We start from the raw sequence: 17,457 nt of genomic DNA on the forward strand, positions 1-17,457 counted from the left end.
CCCCGGGGGAGCGCCGCGGTCCTCGGGGAGCCCCGCAGCCCCACGGCGCCTCCTTCTCCACCCCCAGCACCCCACTGGAGCGGTCGCCGCCGGGCAGCGCTCTTTTTGACGAGGAGAGCCTCCGCGGGAAGCGGAGCCCCGGCTGCGAGCTGCCCTTCCTGGCGCGCACCCCCTCGGCCCTGGCGCTGAGCGGCACCGCCAGCCCCGCCAACAGCATCTTCTCCTCGCCCCGCCGCTGGCTGCAGCAGAGGAAGGGGCAGCCCTCGTCGCCCGAGCCTCGCCCCGCCGCCTACGTCGTGTGGAAATCCGAGGTAGGCACGCCCGCCCCCGGGGGACGGGCACCCGCTGCGCCGCCCTCGCCTTCGCCCCCGTCCCCGTCCCCGTCCCCGTCGTTCGCCACCTCCCGCCCGGTGGTGGCTGCGCGGCTCGGCGAGACCCCGCGTGTCCGCCCGGTGCGGCGGGGCCGTCGAAGCCCTGGTGCCGGGAGCTGGCATCCGCGGCACTGGAGGGTCGGATATTTGAGGTTCCCTCGGCTGTACCATGTGTAGTTGTTCCAGGCCTGTAAAACCTTCCCCTCCCAGTTTCACACCTTTTAAAGTGAAGTATGTGATAGCTTCTAACAAGATAGACAAATTATTTTTAATGTGCACACCCAGTGAACTGTGATTTATTTGACAATGCATATGTGTGGGAACCACGTGAGGAGCAATTGTATTCTAAGACAAATCCAACTTCGCAATACAAATATTTATTAATTTAACTTGGATATCGTCGATGTTGGCCGGTAGATACCATACCGTGTGGATGAATGTTCTCAAGAAATGTGGCATTGTTTCCTGGTAGCAATTGCTCTTTGAGCTGGTTATGCTGAGCCCTTTGTAGCAGAAGAAGAATAAACTTCTGTGTTTTAAGAAATTCTCCATCTTGTTCATGGTGATGAGGTTTCCCACTTAATGTTTAGTAGTGCCTTCTGGAGAACTGGGATCAGAAAGCAGCATTTCCATTTCCATTGCAGGTGAACTTACCATAATTAGTAACAATTAGATGCATCACTAAAACATCCCTATTGTTGCAGTGGGAAGTCCTTGTAAAATGGTTACCTTACACAGGTCAAATATCAGATCCAAAGCCAAACTAGGCACCATGATAGCACAGGATTACCAAATGTACATTTCATGGGCAAAGGCTGCATCTTTGCTGAGCTCCCATATCTCCCTGTTTGCTTTGAGTATAAAAGTTGTTAACGTCTACCAATTGTGATGGAGTGTCAACATGTGGGTGGCAACTTCGAGCATGATGCTGGCTAATGTTGAAAGAGGTAGTGAAGAATTTTAGCAGCTTTAAAAAACGGATTATTATGAAATCTTGAAATCAGGAATTACTCTTAGCAATATTTCATCTTGATGCTTGAATTTTAAGCTAGTAAAAAAATAATGATCTCAAAGATTTTGGGATTTGTAGCATCAGTGGACAGTGAGATAATATGTGATCACACTAATTAAGGATAAATTTGCTGCTTATCCCTTTTATACATCTTATCCAGATTTTATAAGGTCTCTCAGGAAGTATAAAATCCATAAGGTTTCCTGTGCAGAGTTTCCTGACTGAGTCCAAGACTCACACCATGATTTCTGACATGTAAAACTAAGCAGGTTCTCCTTTTTTTCACTGAATCTATGCAAAGGTGGTGGACATTTGGGGCATTTTTTTTGGATCTATGCGTCGACAAAACACACAGCACAGTGCATCTTCAGACTGCATATTGCAAATTACTGGGTTCTTTCTTTATTTGGTGTGAGTCTAGCATTTTTAAGTAGTCAACCCTTTTTTTTTGGGAGGGATGTCATGGTGGTGAGGCGGTGAAGCCAGTAGCAGGGTCCTGTGATCCTGTTGTGGGTCAGTGGGTCAGTGCTGTCATTGTGAATTGGTAGTATTTTATGTCAGTCGTCATTTAACCTGATACTCCCTAGTTTCAGAGTTTCTGTTTTCAAGACATTATATAAATATGAACTTAGATGTTCAGCAAAGACACGTACAAATTACATTAATCTATATTTTAAAGGAAACTGCACATATTTTGCAGTTGTGCAATTGTGATCTTATTCCTCCTCTTATTTTAAGGATGCATCCTAATGGTCATTCAGTCTGGTCTCATTATAAAACAGCATTATTAGTAAAAGATTTAGTTGTTTGCTTCCTATTTAGTGTTTATTTGAAAAGGTTCATTATTTTGGAAGCAAAGTATTTTCTTTTGTGTCTGCAGCTTCATCGTGGCTGCAGCAAAGCAAGTGTGCTTGAGGAGGTGAAAAAACCCAAATTTTATTGGGTGAAAAGGAAGTAACTCTTTATAATATTATAACTTTAAAAGGTCCCATTATTCAAATTATTGTATTGTCAGTAGAAAATCTGTAGTTCCATTTCTATTCAACTTGGGAAACAAAATACATCACAATAATGATTTTACTCAGCTGTAAAAGACAACCAAACAGATGACTGCCTAATGAAAATTGAAAGTTTTGGTTGTAGTATTTAAAAATTCCCATCCTCTTAGTTGGGAATCAAATAAATGTTCTTTGCAAAATCACTTCTCTTTACCTTCATTCCAACACCTTCAGTATAATTGCCCTTTTTAGGAGATACTGCTCTAGAGCCACTTTGGATGCAACAGGATTATGTGCTAGGAGGTGTATGTGGGAACTGTTTTCTCCCCTGCTACCTTAATCTTTAAAGGAGCAAAGAGAAGTAAAAATACCATGGAAGTTTCCTCTTCAGAACCCCTTCAAAATTATAACTTCTGGGCAGCACCTCCTGCACCTGTCCCAAGCTGGATTGGTGTGGTGGCATCCCCAGGGACATGTTGAAGGTGGGGTTTCAGCTGGTGCTGGATGAATCCTGCCCTGGGACAGCTGATACCTTGGGGCTGCAGGGGTGGGGGCACCTGGCCCAGATCTAGTCAGGTTTTAAAGCAGGCATGCCCCACTGATCTGGCATTTCTGTATATGAGGCTACAGTGTCCTTACTAACTTTGTTATGAGACCAGGAGAATAAAATGGATTGCTTATTTCACCTTTTTTTCATCGTAATTCCTTGACTCCTGCATTTTATATGACAAGCCTGTCTACTGGCCTAGGGAGAGAAAGATTGCTGCTAAGTTCATGCCACTATTCATAAATAATTTTTTTTAATGGCATATCTGAATGCACAGGGGATTTCCAGTTTCAGCAGCAGGTCACATCTGTGTTCTTAGGTCCACAGTTTTTTTGAACGTGAAGCATCATCTGACAGACGTGTCTCTCACTGTCCAGTGACCTTTATTGACATGTTGTTTTCTTCACAAGAACATTTTTACAACTAATAAGATTATCTTTGGCAGAACTTTACTTCTCTCAAAAGCATTCTTTCACCTTTCTATTTTCTGCTTATGCATATAAACCGCTTAAATAAAAAAACCAAAACTGTTCCTGGGTCTGTGGAAATCAGCAACAACATTTCCAGTGGTTTCAGCAGGACAAAGCCAAGGGGGATTTTAAATAAGGGATAAAAAGCATTCATCCCCAGTTCCCATCTGATCTCGGCTGTCATTTTATGCCATTTTTCTTAAAGAAAATTCACTTCCACTTGCAAAATTAAGCCTATTGTGTTTTCATTAAGTGTTTCATATGCTCAAGTAAGTTTCTAAGTAAGCTAAATATCATGGAAAAGATGGTAGAAATATCTAGAAATACCTTAATGCCTTGATTCTGCCAAAATTTGTCATACATTTATGCTAACATACATGAGTAAACTTGTACAACTGAAGGATGCAAGGGTTTACACTGACTGACTGACTGAAATATGTTTGCTGGATCCAGAATTGCTCAAGATTAATAGATATGTGTGAAGTCTCAAGTTGTGTTAGTTCTTCTGCTTATTTTTCTGTCTTAAAGATGGTAGTGGAAAGCCAGAGCAAGTGGGTAAAAAACATGGCAAATCATGGGAATGTATCCAAATAATCTATTTGTTATGAGAAACCAAATCTACACACTCAAATTTAAATGGCCTGATTATTTTGCTGTCATAGTCTGTGTGTTGCTAACTAATGAAACATTACCATCTCCATCTAATATGCTTTTTTTGGGGGAGAGTTGATTTTAAAGTAATGGTACCATAACATCCGCAGCCTTCCCACCTGCGTATGTGGCCCCTGGGAGGCAGGGAGCAGCATCTTTAATTTGCAATTTGCTTCTCAGTGAAATTGGGCTGCTGTGGGTGGATGGCTCAGCCCTTCTTCATCTCCTCCTCCTCCTCCTCCTCCTGACTTACCCTGCAATGCATTTGCTTGCCCAGCTTTTTGTTGAGCACTACAGGAGGAGTTTTCCATGGCATGGAAGGGAAGCTTGCCCTGGTTCCTCATCAGGTTTTGGGGGAAGAAGCCAGGAGCTGTCCAGGTGTCTCCTGTGCTGCTGGCTGGCCCAGCTGTGATGAGCTGCAAGAATGTTGGAGAAGCTAATCTGCACTACCAGAACAACAATAGTTTAACTGAATTATTTTATAGCATGGCCATGAGAAGCAGTGAATGTTCACAGCACAGGTCTCGGGTGACAGGTGTCTTGGGAGGTCAACTTTGGTAAATTCACTGGCTTCATACCTTAAGAGTTTAAATTCATTGGGAAGGCAGTGTAGATTCTCTCTTTCCTTGTAGCAAGTGGGGGTTCTCTCAGGCAGCCAGTAACAGGACAAGAGAAACAGCCTCAAGCTGTGTCAGTGGAGGTTCAGGTGGACATCAATTGTGAGCACAGTGTCTGTTACTCTTAAGCACCTTGATACCTAATCCAGAGATTTTGCTGTATGGATAGAAGACATGTTGGAGCATATTCCCTTGCAGAGCTCTGATAACTATCCTGGAAGCAAAATGGGGGTCTAGCATGTTTAAATGGATAACTTGCATTTTTTCTGTTGAGTCGGCTTTTTAATCATATGTGTGAGAACTGTACTTTGGAAGATTTTTTTTTTTTTTTTAAAGTAAAATCTGCATGTGCTGGTATTTACCAGTGAGCTGTTCTGCTTTATTTTCTTTCCTATGACATTCCAAACCACTGGACACACAGATTAGTCTCAGCCTGAGCCCATTCCATTCAATGCTGTAAGAGTTCTATAATTACAAAATTTGGTGGGCAGGAATGTTGTGGGTCTCTCATGACAGGAATGCAATTAAAAGAAACTAAATATATTCAGTATTTCCGATTTTGGCAAATGGACTCTTCCTATTCTCAGCTAAATTACGTCTGAAGACACTGGATGAAAATATGGGGGTTGATGGCCAGGACAGACAGAATTTTTCAAGTGTGTATTGTTTAAGTAATGGGGGAAAAAAACTTGTGAAAATAATAGAAATGAGACTGAAAATTAATTTTGAGTAACCTCTAAAATATTAACAACCCAGACAACTGTCTTGACTTCATGGTGGAGTTGAAGCACATTGCGTGACAAGAACTGCAGCTGTGACAGATTGCAGGTGAAGAACATTTCAGAAGTCTCTTTTGCAGTGTTCTAGCTGTATAAGTATTAAGGGTACAGGTATTAAAGATGTTTGGGCATTTATTTTTTTTTTTCCTTCCAGATGTAAATATCATAATTGAAACCAGCAGGAAGTTCTGAACAAGTAGGGCTGAACAGTCATGATGGCAGAGTAGTAACTTCAGCATATCAATGTTAGAGTTGTAGAGTTGAAATCTTAAATGTATAAAATGTACTAAAAATCAAAACTATAATGGCAATCCTGTCTTAGTTTCCTTAAACATGATATAACACTGCTCATATTTGATTCTCTGGCTATATGGCACAGTATTTGAGAGCATAAGCATCACTGGAATTAAGTTAAGATTTTAAAACGTAACTTTGATACATCCTGGGTTGCTAACTGAACCAGGTGTCTCTGAATCGTAGAAGAGGCCAAATATTCCATTCAATGTGTGGAAACTGCAAGGGAAGCAATAAGGAGATTCAGGGCAAGGTTCAGACTTCATCTGACATTGCAACTCTTTGGACAATTTTGGTAGGTAATGAGCTTTCAGACTTCAACAGAGTACTCAAATGTGTGCCTTCCTTTTGGCTGGTGGCTACTAATCAAACCAGAGCATCAGGAAGGAAGCAAAGCCTTTAGTTATCATTCAGTCCTAGGAATTTACTTTCATCACCACACTTTAAAACTTTTGTGTCATTTATTGTGTACAATTTTTTAAGCTGTGCTTGTTCAAAACAATTTCTACTATTTTTTATCTATTCTTATTCTGTAACAATAATACATGTCAATGGAAATGTATGTGGAGGTTTTCTGGTTGAATTTTAGTTTTTCCTAGATGTGGACAGACTGGCTATTTCAAGTTACATGTTTTTTCCACTCCAGTTGTCAGCTAAGAATTATTAAATCCCTGGGAGAGTTGAGAGTGTTTTTGAAGGATTTGATGAGCTTCCAGTGCCTGATGCTCGCCACATTGTTGTACTGGAACCAGATGTTGGGTACCACATGTTTGTGTTTTTGGACCTAAGTAGGTTAGGTAGTGTGTCTCTGGCTCATAAAACCAAGCATCAGTTTCACACCCTAAAGCTGTCATCCCTGGGTCATCATCCTCACAGTCCTGGCTATGGGAACAGCTTGCATCAGCATCCCCAGTTATGAAACCAGCACTGTCATTTCTGGATCTTCCCACTTCATCTCTTCTGTAGTCTCTCAAAGAAAAGACCTTCTGACTTACAGTATTTACTAGTGAGGACTCTGTGTGTGTAAGGTCAGAAAGAGATTTTTGAGCACTGCACTTAGTGAAGATGCACATGAGCTGTCAGTCCAATGCAGAAACTCTCCTCTTGGCTGCTGGGAACTCACTTTTCTCTTTCTTGCTTGTTAAGTTCTGAGTTCCTGTTCCATGCACTTGGACATTTTTAAGTTGGGCTTGTCTTTTTTCCATTTCTAATACTCCTTGTTAAGTGTATCTTCCTTTATCCTGCCTGCCAAACATTAAAAAGGAAGATACTGTGTCTTGTTGTTTTCATCACCTGATATTCATACTGAAAAAAACCTGCTGCTTTACTGTAGCTATTGCCTACTATTTGGATTGGCCAAGTCACTGGTTTTCAGCAAAGTACAAAGTATGTTTCAGACCTTGCTAACAAAGGAAAGATTTAGTTTTAGCTTTTTTTACTGCAATTAAGATTACTTTTGCATTGCCTTGGAGTTAGCCTGGTCTTGATTTTCAGTGATGGAACTGTATGTCCACTGAGCATCTATAACTGATTTTGCAAGAGGAAGACTAATACAAATTTTCCATTTCTATTTTCAGGTTTTATTTACTTTATCCTTTTGTTTTCTGCCACTGTTGTAATATGGCAGGATGGTTTCTGAGCACTAACTTTTTCATTTTTTCTCCAAAGGGTAATTTCAGTTGAGTAGCACCCTACTGAGACTAATGTGGTGAGAAACCAGTTGGCTGTTCTCTGTTCAGTTTTCATATGCCTCTCTCTGTAAAAATTTAAAAATACTCCTCCTACAGGAAATGTTTTCAGTTCTGCTATGTCTTTCGTTTCCCATAGGAGGTATTCCTTTTAATTTATTGAATAAACCCATAAAAATTTTGGCACAATACGGTCTTTGGGCAAGCTGTTCAAGAGATCTCACCATCTTCTGTTTTTAGAAGATGTGCAATTGTTTCTTTATACAGTGCTGTGAGGCTCTGGGGCCAGCTAACAATTATGTGAAATGGCAGAATATGAAGCTAAAGAATGTGGATTGACACATCTGCTATCACTTCTCAAATATTGTTATTTTGATTGTTCTTACCTCATTTTTATCCTTAAATAATAATCAATCCCTTTTCTCTTTCTCCTGTCTTCAGTCTTAAAAGGATTCTGGGTAATATTTTTCTCTCAATCTCATCACCACAATTCCTTTTGTAAGCGTGTGTGTATATAGAAAGGTTAAATCCTTGTAACGTCCTGGTTGGAAATCAGCTCTATTTAACTGTTAATTTAATTTGATGACAGTGCAGACTACTATTTGAAAGGGGTGGTGGGGAAAGAGAGACTGGGATAGATTACATTTTCATGCTCCAAAATAAGACCCTGTCTACTCTATCATAAATTAGAAAAATATGGTTGAGTTTTCTTGTGGCTGTTTCATGACATTCCTACCGACAAAATATGGTGTGCCTCTTGCTCATTGCTTCACTACTGTTTCTCAAGCATGTGTTTGTGTCTGCATCCAGTGACAGCTCTTGTTCCAGCACACCACAGGGACACATCATGTAGGTCTTTACAAGTGGGCAGCAGACTCAGAACTGCTACAGAGTGGGCTCTGCCAGGGAGTGGGTATGAAACCATAGCAAGCCGGGAGAATGAGGCAGCCAAATTTCTTAAATAGACACGATTAGAAGTTTTAGTTGTTTCAGAGATAAAGTGCCTTAATTCTGTATTCACTGAAGTAATGCAATGTAATTGACAGGAAACATATATGGAGGGTTTTAAAGCAAATTTTTAGCAGAATAGTTAGTGAGATTTACATTAGCAAATTTGCTTTTTTTAAGTCTCTGGTACATTGTCCAGAATGCTTCTCAGTGCTTTTCTCTGCTTGAGGTATGAGCACATATGATTTCCTTGCCCTGCCAAGGCTCATAGGGAACCTTTCTGTTTCATAAACCTCTCCTGAACAGAGACAGAGTGAATGTAAGAGATAAATATAACTTTCTTTCTTGAAGCAAATTGTGTTACAGAGCCTCCCACCTGCTTTTTACCCCAAATGCAGGTAAATTATTCCACCTCTTGTGGACCAGAGGAAAACAAGTTAATCTAACTGACTTAGTGAGCTGTGGAAGGTGTGTAATGTGGAGACCAGGATACCTGAAAACTGGCCTGTGTGAGCAGAAAGGTAACAGGCAGGTCAAGGGAAGTGACTTCACCCTTGTGAGGTCTCATCTGGACTCCTTTGTGCAAGGGAGATGTTGACAAACTGGAGCAAATGGAGTGGAGGGTCATCAGGACAGTGAATGGATGAGAGTGCTTAATGAATAAAAAAAGGCTGAGATTTGTTTCAGCCTGGAGAACAGTCAAGGGGGAATGAAAATCCACTCTTACTACCTGCATGGGGACTAAGGAACAGATGCAGCTGGGTATTGTCAGAGTTGCACAATGACAGCTACAAGTTGCAGCAAGAGGAATTTTGAGTAGATTTAAGTAAAAAAGTACTCACAGCAGGAGTGGTTAACTATTGAAATGGGTTCTCCAGAGAGGCTGTGGAATATCTGTTCTTGGAAATTTTCAGCCCTTGACAGGTCAAGGCCCACAGGATTCAATCAAATGTGGAAGATGAGACCCAGCTTTGAGTAGAAGATTGGACTGGATGACCTGCAGAAGTCCCTTCTGACCTAGTGTTTTCTGTGATTCTGTGACTCAGAGTATCATTTCTTTCCACAGTAGAATGAAAAGTGCTGTTCTCCCTTGTGCTACAACATACCTTTGATGGGACAAAAGTTGCTGAGCTGCAGAAATTATGATGCTCTCCAGTGCCAGCATTTGAAGCAGGGTTGTCGGAAGAGTAATTTCTTTCATTCAATCATTCTCCAAAGTTGTTGGTGTGTTTCTACTCTGTGAGCCATATGCTACTCTTACTTTACTCCTGGTGTCTCACAAATGCAAAGGGTAGCTCTTTAAAGATGTCAGTAAAATTCAAATAAAACCCCAGCCAAACCCTTCTGAAATTCGTGTTTTGCAGAAGCAGCTAGACAGCGCCCTAGCAGAACTTCAGCAGGGATTTGGCAGGGAACTGTCAGTAGCTACTTGCCAGGTTGGTTTTCTGTCACCTCATTTAACGAAGCCAGCCTGCTTCTTCTAGCACCAGGGAGCCCAGAGCTAAGAAGGGCTTACACTTTTAGGACAGTGGGATGCTAGACTTGTTCTGGCATTGAGTTTTTTCCAGTTATGTGGGTTGTTTACATTTAAAAATATTGAACATTTGGCAAAACTCAGCTAACTTTTCCTAACCATTTTGTTAGTTCAGTGTCCTTGTGACAGACCATATGATGTGCTGCCTAAAACACTTCAGTTCAATGCCTGTAATAAAATGATGGTATAGAAGCATTGCAGTCAGTTTAGCTTTTCTAACTTTGACTTTTGTCATCTTGCATTATAAATGTAAAAATAATCTGTGAGAGAAATGGAACAAGGAAAGAAATTGAAAAGGTATGCAAGAAGGAAAGGAAATCTCCTGCTGAGCTTTGAGCTGGGAATTGCATCACATACATAGAAAAATAGGTGTGGTATTAGGACTGTTTGGGATTTGTCTATATTGTCATACACAGCAAGAGTTTAACCTTATACTGACCTTACGATTTATCAGCTTAAGGGTGCAGTTATGTAACTGGGGTCAGTCAAAGCTAAACTTAACTGGAATAGGCAGATGGGACCACACAGCCTGGAAAAAGCTGGTACCAAATTGGCTTGCTGAAATAAATGCTTCCATTCTGCTATTTAAAAGGCACACAAGTCATAATTTGCTACTGTTAACAATGCAGCAGTGGGCTTTTTTGAGCTTCTGAAGCATGTTGATCAATATCAGACCTATGTGTCTTTTCCTTGCTCTTGAGAAATTGTCTTGGCAAGTCTTCATTTAGCTGGCAGGGGTTTTGTCAAGCAGGTGCAGCCTCTAGCATCGAGTATGAAAACAGGCTGACAGAAGGATCTTGCCCACGGTAAAACAAAGCTTTGATAGCTTGGACTTATAACCATTTGCAGCCTTGCTAAGTACTTTTTTCCTTCATGAACCAGAACATGAGAAGAGGAAAAGGTGATTCCAGCAAATAGAAGAAGATAAGGAAGGGCAGAAGACAGGAGAGTGTGGTAAATGAGTAGCTAAGTGAACATCATCAAGGCTGGAAAGCATGATTGCCACTGAAGTGCCACCACTACTGGGCAGAGGAGAGCTCTGACTTCTGCTTGGATGTCCCTGCCCTGTCTTGCACATGATATGATGTCCTGGTTTACTGCTGGGAGTGCTGAGCCCAAAGTGCTCAGGTCATGGAATGGCTCAGCATGTTGTGGCTCTACTTGCCACAGCACCTGGCCCTCTGTGTGGTTTAGTCAGATGAAAGGCTGATGTTGGACCCAGCAGTGCGTGGTCTGTACTACCTGCCACAGTGCTTGGTGCTCTCTGAATAGTTCTCACCATCATCTTTGCAATGAGATTTTCTGAAGCTTTTGACGATAAACCTCAAGTTCCTAGATTATTTAGATAGTTTTTGAAATCTTACTCTAGATCTTTAGTATTGTTGCTTTTTATTATTGTAATTAGAGCCTTCTTTCTTCCTTTCCAGAGAAAGACTGTAATGCTGAGGTCTTCCATACAACTGAATACTGGTTTTTAGCAGTAAGGGGGTCTTAAGCCTTGTTCATATGTTGTGTTTCCTTCTGCAGTTTTTCATTTTAGTGGCACTTTCAGCTGTTGCTATTTCAAACGTTCATGCTTCATTTGTGCTTGTTTTGTGATGATAGATACGTGCTTTAGCACAAGTTGCTAAATTATATTTGCCTCTACTATCATTCATTGTTTTCTGCTTGTGACAGCGTACCTGCTTGTTTTTTCAGAAACACATCTGGAGGCTGCATCAGGGCATTGTTGAAGTCCAAATGTGTGCCCTTTAGCTCTTTAAACTGGTACCATCCAGCTGATCAGATGGTAAATGGAAATTCTAATTGCTGTAGAATGTGGGTGTCTGGCATAAGTGCCAAAATTAAAAAGAGAATATCTGCTGTTCTTTTGTAACTTATGTTCTGTGATAGCTGATCTGGAGGGCACTCTCATGGAGGCAGCTAGGCTGCACTGCTATATTTGTCAGAGCTTCCTCTCTGGAAGTCCATTTTAAGCAAAGCTCTCAGGTGTTTGGAGGCCTGGTTGTTTGGGAATCTGTCTGACAAACTGGCTGGAAACTAGATACCATTTTGCTTTCTACCAGGGAAATCCTTCCCTTATCCTGAAAGGCTGCCAATCTCCCAGCAGAGACAGTGAGGTGCCACTGCCAGAGGAGTGGGTAGAGATAACAGGGCATGATCCTTATTGCCTGTGCTCCACAAACACAAACTTTTCTGCCAGAACTGCTGAATCCTGATGATGGGGTTGGGATCAGAGAGAACCATCACCACTTGGCAAGTTGAAGAGCTGTTAAGCCCTGGAAATGGAAACACGGGGAGCTGCAATGAGCTCACCTTCATGGACATACTGCAGTTGTGGTGGCCATGGTCTCAGGTGGCAGGACATCTTTCCTGAGTGGTTTGAGCTCTTGGATACCCTTCTTTTGGACCAAGTCCAGTTACTTGGAATTAGCATTCAGCATGACATTTAACTATAGAACTTTTTTTGAGCTGAAGATAGCAGGCTTAAGATGAATTAACTTGAATTATAGTTGAAAAGAACGAGATTATTGCAGTGAATTATTTATTTCTGGCTTCCTTACAGTTCTTTGAAACACACTCCCTTAGTTGAGATGAAGGCATTTAATAACCATATTGCTCTGCTAGAGGGTGACTGGCCCTTTAATTAAAATAGGACCAAAGCATCTGTAGGAAAGCAGGAGCTCTTCTTGTGCTGGATCTGTCTCAGACAGATGGAGGTGGAGTGGAAGCCAGTGGGAAAGGAAAAATATGGTTGGCAACATCTGGGCCAAATCAAAGCAAAGCTGGAAGCGAGCAATTTGTCAGGCTGTTCCCAAGGAGAATGTGAGGATTTCAGTAGAAGGTACATAGCAGGGGGAGCTACAGAGAGGCCTGCTTGCTGACCCCTCTTGAAATAAATCCAAGGCTAGAGGAGGCTGAAAACAGAAAAGCAAAGGGGAGTTCGCATGGCATGTTCCTTGGAGCCAGTGATAAAGGGCCAGAAGAACAAGGGAGGGGATTTGCTTCCAAGATTGAGTGCTGGAGGTGTTGGTGCAGCAGAAGCAGCTGCTGAACTGTTGAGGACACATAAAAAGCAGCATGTGGGAAGTATAATGAGACCTCCCATCAGGTCCAAAGGGGTGTTGTTTTTTGTTCTTTTTTATCTTCACTATTTTGGTTATTTTAGAGCCTAGCCTTTTCAGGCAGAGTAACCCTGCCAGGGAAAGGCATGAAAGATTTGGGAAAGCCTGGGATGACTGAACAGAGATCTGTAGATCAGTGAGCATGGTGTGAGATGGAACTGGGTTAGCTTTTGTCTTGATGCACTCCAAGTGTCACATATATATTTTTGAATAAGCAATTGAATTGCTGGGGCTTGCCTTAGAAATGAAGATTATTTTGTGCAGTGGCAAAGCACTCTAATTTATTTGTGAAGCCTTAATGAAGCCTGGAATTGAACTCTGGAGGAGTGAAGTTGGGAACTACATCTCTACATTATCACGCAGTCTCTGTGAGGTGTGTTTGCTCAGGAAAGCCAGGCTGCAAATGTTTGATGGGAGAAAGGAGAAGAGTTTAGGAGCATAATAAGGGTAAATCCCATAATAAGAGTATCTCCCATTTTTGCATGGGAGATACTCATTGTGTCTGGATCCTTTGCTGCCGTGAATGATTGCCACATGGAAAAATGTTAATTTAACCATTTCACAATAATTTAAGTACATCTGGAGTCCAGGTTACTAAAAAGCTGTTACTTATACAACATTGCAACGTACAATGTCAGGGAAAAGAAAAATAATACAAAATTTACTATTTCTTAATAATTTAAGTCAAGGTTTTATTGTCCATCTCTTTGGTTTTGTCAGGAAACATCTCCCAGCTCTGAGATACTGTTTCCTGGAGATGAGACACTGCAAAGCTGGGTGGGTGAAGATTGTAGAGGGTAGAGCTGGGGCTCCTCAGACATGTTTGACTGCTCAGTGCAGTGAGTCAGTGGGGTATTGCTTTGCATTTCAGTACAGCGACTCTGCAGTTCTGTGCACCACCACACCAGGGACCACTGTGCTCACTTCAGATGACATTGGGTGTCCCTACCCAGCTCCTTCTGACACCTCCTGTGGAGGAGTCTCCAGAGCAATGAGGCACAGGAGTGGTTGTGAGATCAAATAGCTGGAGGTCACTTGCTTCCAAAGACAACTGGAGGGCTTTTGCCTTTACTTTAGAGTGAGGAATTCATGAATTATGCTCAACTGGCGCAACATCAATGTGTAGAAAAGGATCTAACGTACTGAATTTGAAAGAAATGAAGAAATATTTTTTCCATGCTTTGTATTAGGATAACTCTGGAAATATTCTGTTTCTGATTTTGCTTTTGTTCTTCCCAGCTTTTGAGAAAATACTTGGACTAAAAGGGTTGAGACAGTGCTCAAGACCATTGAGGGAGAAATTAATTTGCTCAGCTTGGAAAAGAATAATTACAGCATTTGATGCAGGGACTAAGAAAGTTTTTGCATTTTCCTACTTTGTCCTCTGGTGCTATGGATTAGGGCTGCATTTGCTCTGTGAGAATATATAGTTTATTTACACTATGCACAGCTCAGATGTTAAAGTATCTTTTGATTCCTCCCCAAGAGTGGGACAGAAGCAGTGGGCAGTGATGGCTTGGTCCTTAGGAGCTGCCTGGGGGTGGCTCACTGAAGCACTGGGAAGGGACAAGGCATGAAAAATCCAAGCTGCAGATGAGCCTGTGGATCTGGTGGCTAATCCAGGCAGGGCTGGGAAGTGTCTGCTGTGAGGGCTAGGTCTCTGTGCCACTGGGCCCTACACAGCAGGGCAGTGGGGATAGGGTGGGGTTTGGCAATTGCTGCTGGGTGTGTCTCCCTGATGGGGGAAGGGGATGTAGCATTAGTTATTTCTGGAAACCACAAAGCCTAGAGAAATGATATTTAGCTGTTAGATAACTGGTTTAAATTGGGATTATGCCCGAATTAGGGATGAGACTGTAAAAGTGAGTGATAAGAGTATCAGTTGTTTCTGCCCTGACTGTGGGGGGTTGGGGGACAGAAATGGGCATCCAGCAGTGTGCAAATCCATACAGATTCCAGAGAATTTGTGTGGGCATTCCTGCATCACAGGTCGCCTTGCATTGCAGAGGTGATTTTTACATTACCATAATATCCTGTCACCCTATTTGTGGGTTAGGATATCACTGTACAAGGTGTATAAACACAAGAGACTTTTATTTCCAGAAATTTTACATAAGAGACAACAGGTGGATACAGTTGCACCAACAATTGTACAGAGAATGTTTTGTGATATTTAGTGGACTTAGCAAGCAAATGTTTATCTTTGCTAAGTTTTAAAGATTCTTAAACCATGGGGACAATGTTATAGTAATAAGCATACTAATATATAATATAATATAATATAATATAATATAATATAATATAATATAAGCTATAATATAATATACTATAATATAATATACTATAATATAATTTAGTGGTAATTTCTTCCAAATGAGGGGAGAAGGAGATAAGTTGCCAGTGCACAAAACTGGGTGACAGATACCAGACATGATGGAATGATCATAGGCAGTAGATGAGGATGGTGAAGAGGATGGGAATAGTTAGGAAGGAAAATGTTTAATATTTGATGTGATAATAGGCTGAGTTACAGTGGAACGCTACAAATTAAAAGGTGGCATCATCAAAGCCAAGATGCCATTGCAGAGCATTGTGGATGAATGTAAGAAGAACAGCATTGTATTGGAAAGGTGAGGAAAGAGAGTATCAGAGCCACTGAGAAGAAAGCTGTATGCACAGGATTTCTGCCTGGGTTTCATATTGAAAAGGCTGTGTATTGATAATTTGTGTATAAATATAACTTCCTTTAGCTCCTAGACAAGGGTCAGTGATAGGAGGAATGCTGCATATACTGATTTTTGTTATCTTCCTGTCTCCCTTTCCACAGGGGTCAGATTTTCCCAGTGTTCTGGAGACTGTGTAGATTCACAGTGTGACATGGTGTAAAGATCTCTGGTGAGTGAGAAGTCAGAAGCTGATGCAGTGAATGGCTGTACCACAAGGTCTGTTGAGGTCCAAAGTAGTGCACCCAAAATCCTTCCGAGACTAAGCTAAGAAATATAATAAAACCTACTAATCTGGTAAATCACAATAAAATTAAATTAAAAGTAAGTGTCTTTGAGGATCAGTCTACTTTTATTTCTACAGAACTAAGTCTGTTTTGATCAGCACATGTTATAGCTTACTTGGGTGGTGTTGGATCGTGCTTGTACTACAAAAGGAGTTGGACACCTTTATGTGTGAGATTACCCAGAGATGAAGCATAAAACCAAGTTCAGCTCCTGCCCATGTAGGGATACCTCACCACCTCACTTGTCTCCTGTCCCAACCTGGCTGGCTCTCCAACAGCTCCTTGCCTGGAGCAGTTTTACTCCTCTTTCCAAGAGGTGTCTCAGAATCTTTTTCAATCCCTCTGAGCAGTGCTGTTGTTATCCCATCAGTCTGCTGGGTGTGTGGGATGGTGCTACTTATGAACCAGTTACCCAGGTGCTGTGGTTGGTGTTGGCTGCTGCCACAGGGTACCACCCCCTGTGGGGTCAGCTGAATCCTGGTGTCTGGTTGACAGCTGATGCAGCCCAATTCTGCCTTTGGCTGGCAAAGGCAGAGGCATCATCAGCATCATCAGAAAAGGAAGAGGTTATGTGTGTGATTTTAAGTACACAAATTTAAACCTTAGGCAGAAACACTTTTATTTTAAAACAAAATTCAAGAATAGCAAAAGAAAGGCTTGATGAGCAATACTAATACACAAAGCAATTCCTTTTGTTTGAAAGTTATCCAGTTTATTCCAAGTACCTTTTGCAATGGTTTCTTTGCACATTAAATGTCTTACTGGAGAGCTGGCATGTTGCTGTGAATTATTAACACTTACCTAATGGGTGTTTACATATGTTTGGCTTGCAACTTAGCCCTGTAATTTGGTATGAAAACATTGGGTTTGCAAGTCTGTGCTTTAATGAAGGTGCAGAGGATGTAGAAGAAAGTGGCTGTCAGTTTTTTATGTGCAACAGTTGTGCTGAGCCTCCTCCACTGCTGCTATTCATGAACTTCAGGTTTTCTTACCTGTTTGTTATGATCACTTAACTACTTCTGGACTGTTACTCTGTCTGCAGCAGTAATAGTAAGCCTCTTTTCTAAATACCTTCTTCATTATTTCTGTATGAGAGGGTAAACCAGCCTTCAGCCATACCCAGTAGTCTGGAGTGCTTCATTCCCTGGAGCCCATCCTGCCTGTACACTGTGCTGGACCACAGCAGCCTGTGGGACACAGAGCCAAGCACTGCATTTACCTTTTTCAGCACCTCAGCCCTCTGATAAGGAGAGGTGCATGCCAAAGATCCCCAGTGTCCTCATTTGGATAGGTGTCTGTGTTCTGCAGTACTTTATTGGGGACAGACTGTCAAGCTTCCACCTTGTGATTACATCTCTGAAGGAAGTTGGTGGGTGTTAATAGGCAAGGTTGCATGCTACAGTTCCTGATTCC

The 17,457-nt window shown here is 41.7% G+C and overlaps 1 protein-coding gene across 1 annotated transcript in view; it reads left to right on the forward strand.

Annotated features, from left to right (window-relative positions):
• Positions 1-55: 55 nt before the first annotated feature.
• Positions 56-17,457, forward strand: part of ARHGAP6 (Rho GTPase activating protein 6) — a 312,873-nt gene continuing 295,471 nt past the window's right edge. Inside the window, exon 1 of the mRNA XM_015633373.2 lies at positions 56-311. The gene's annotated coding sequence lies outside the window, so the exon portion shown is untranslated. The remainder of the gene's footprint in view (positions 312-17,457) is intronic.

This window comes from Parus major, chromosome 1 (assembly GCF_001522545.3).
Source record: "Parus major isolate Abel chromosome 1, Parus_major1.1, whole genome shotgun sequence".
NCBI lineage: Eukaryota > Metazoa > Chordata > Aves > Passeriformes > Paridae > Parus > Parus major.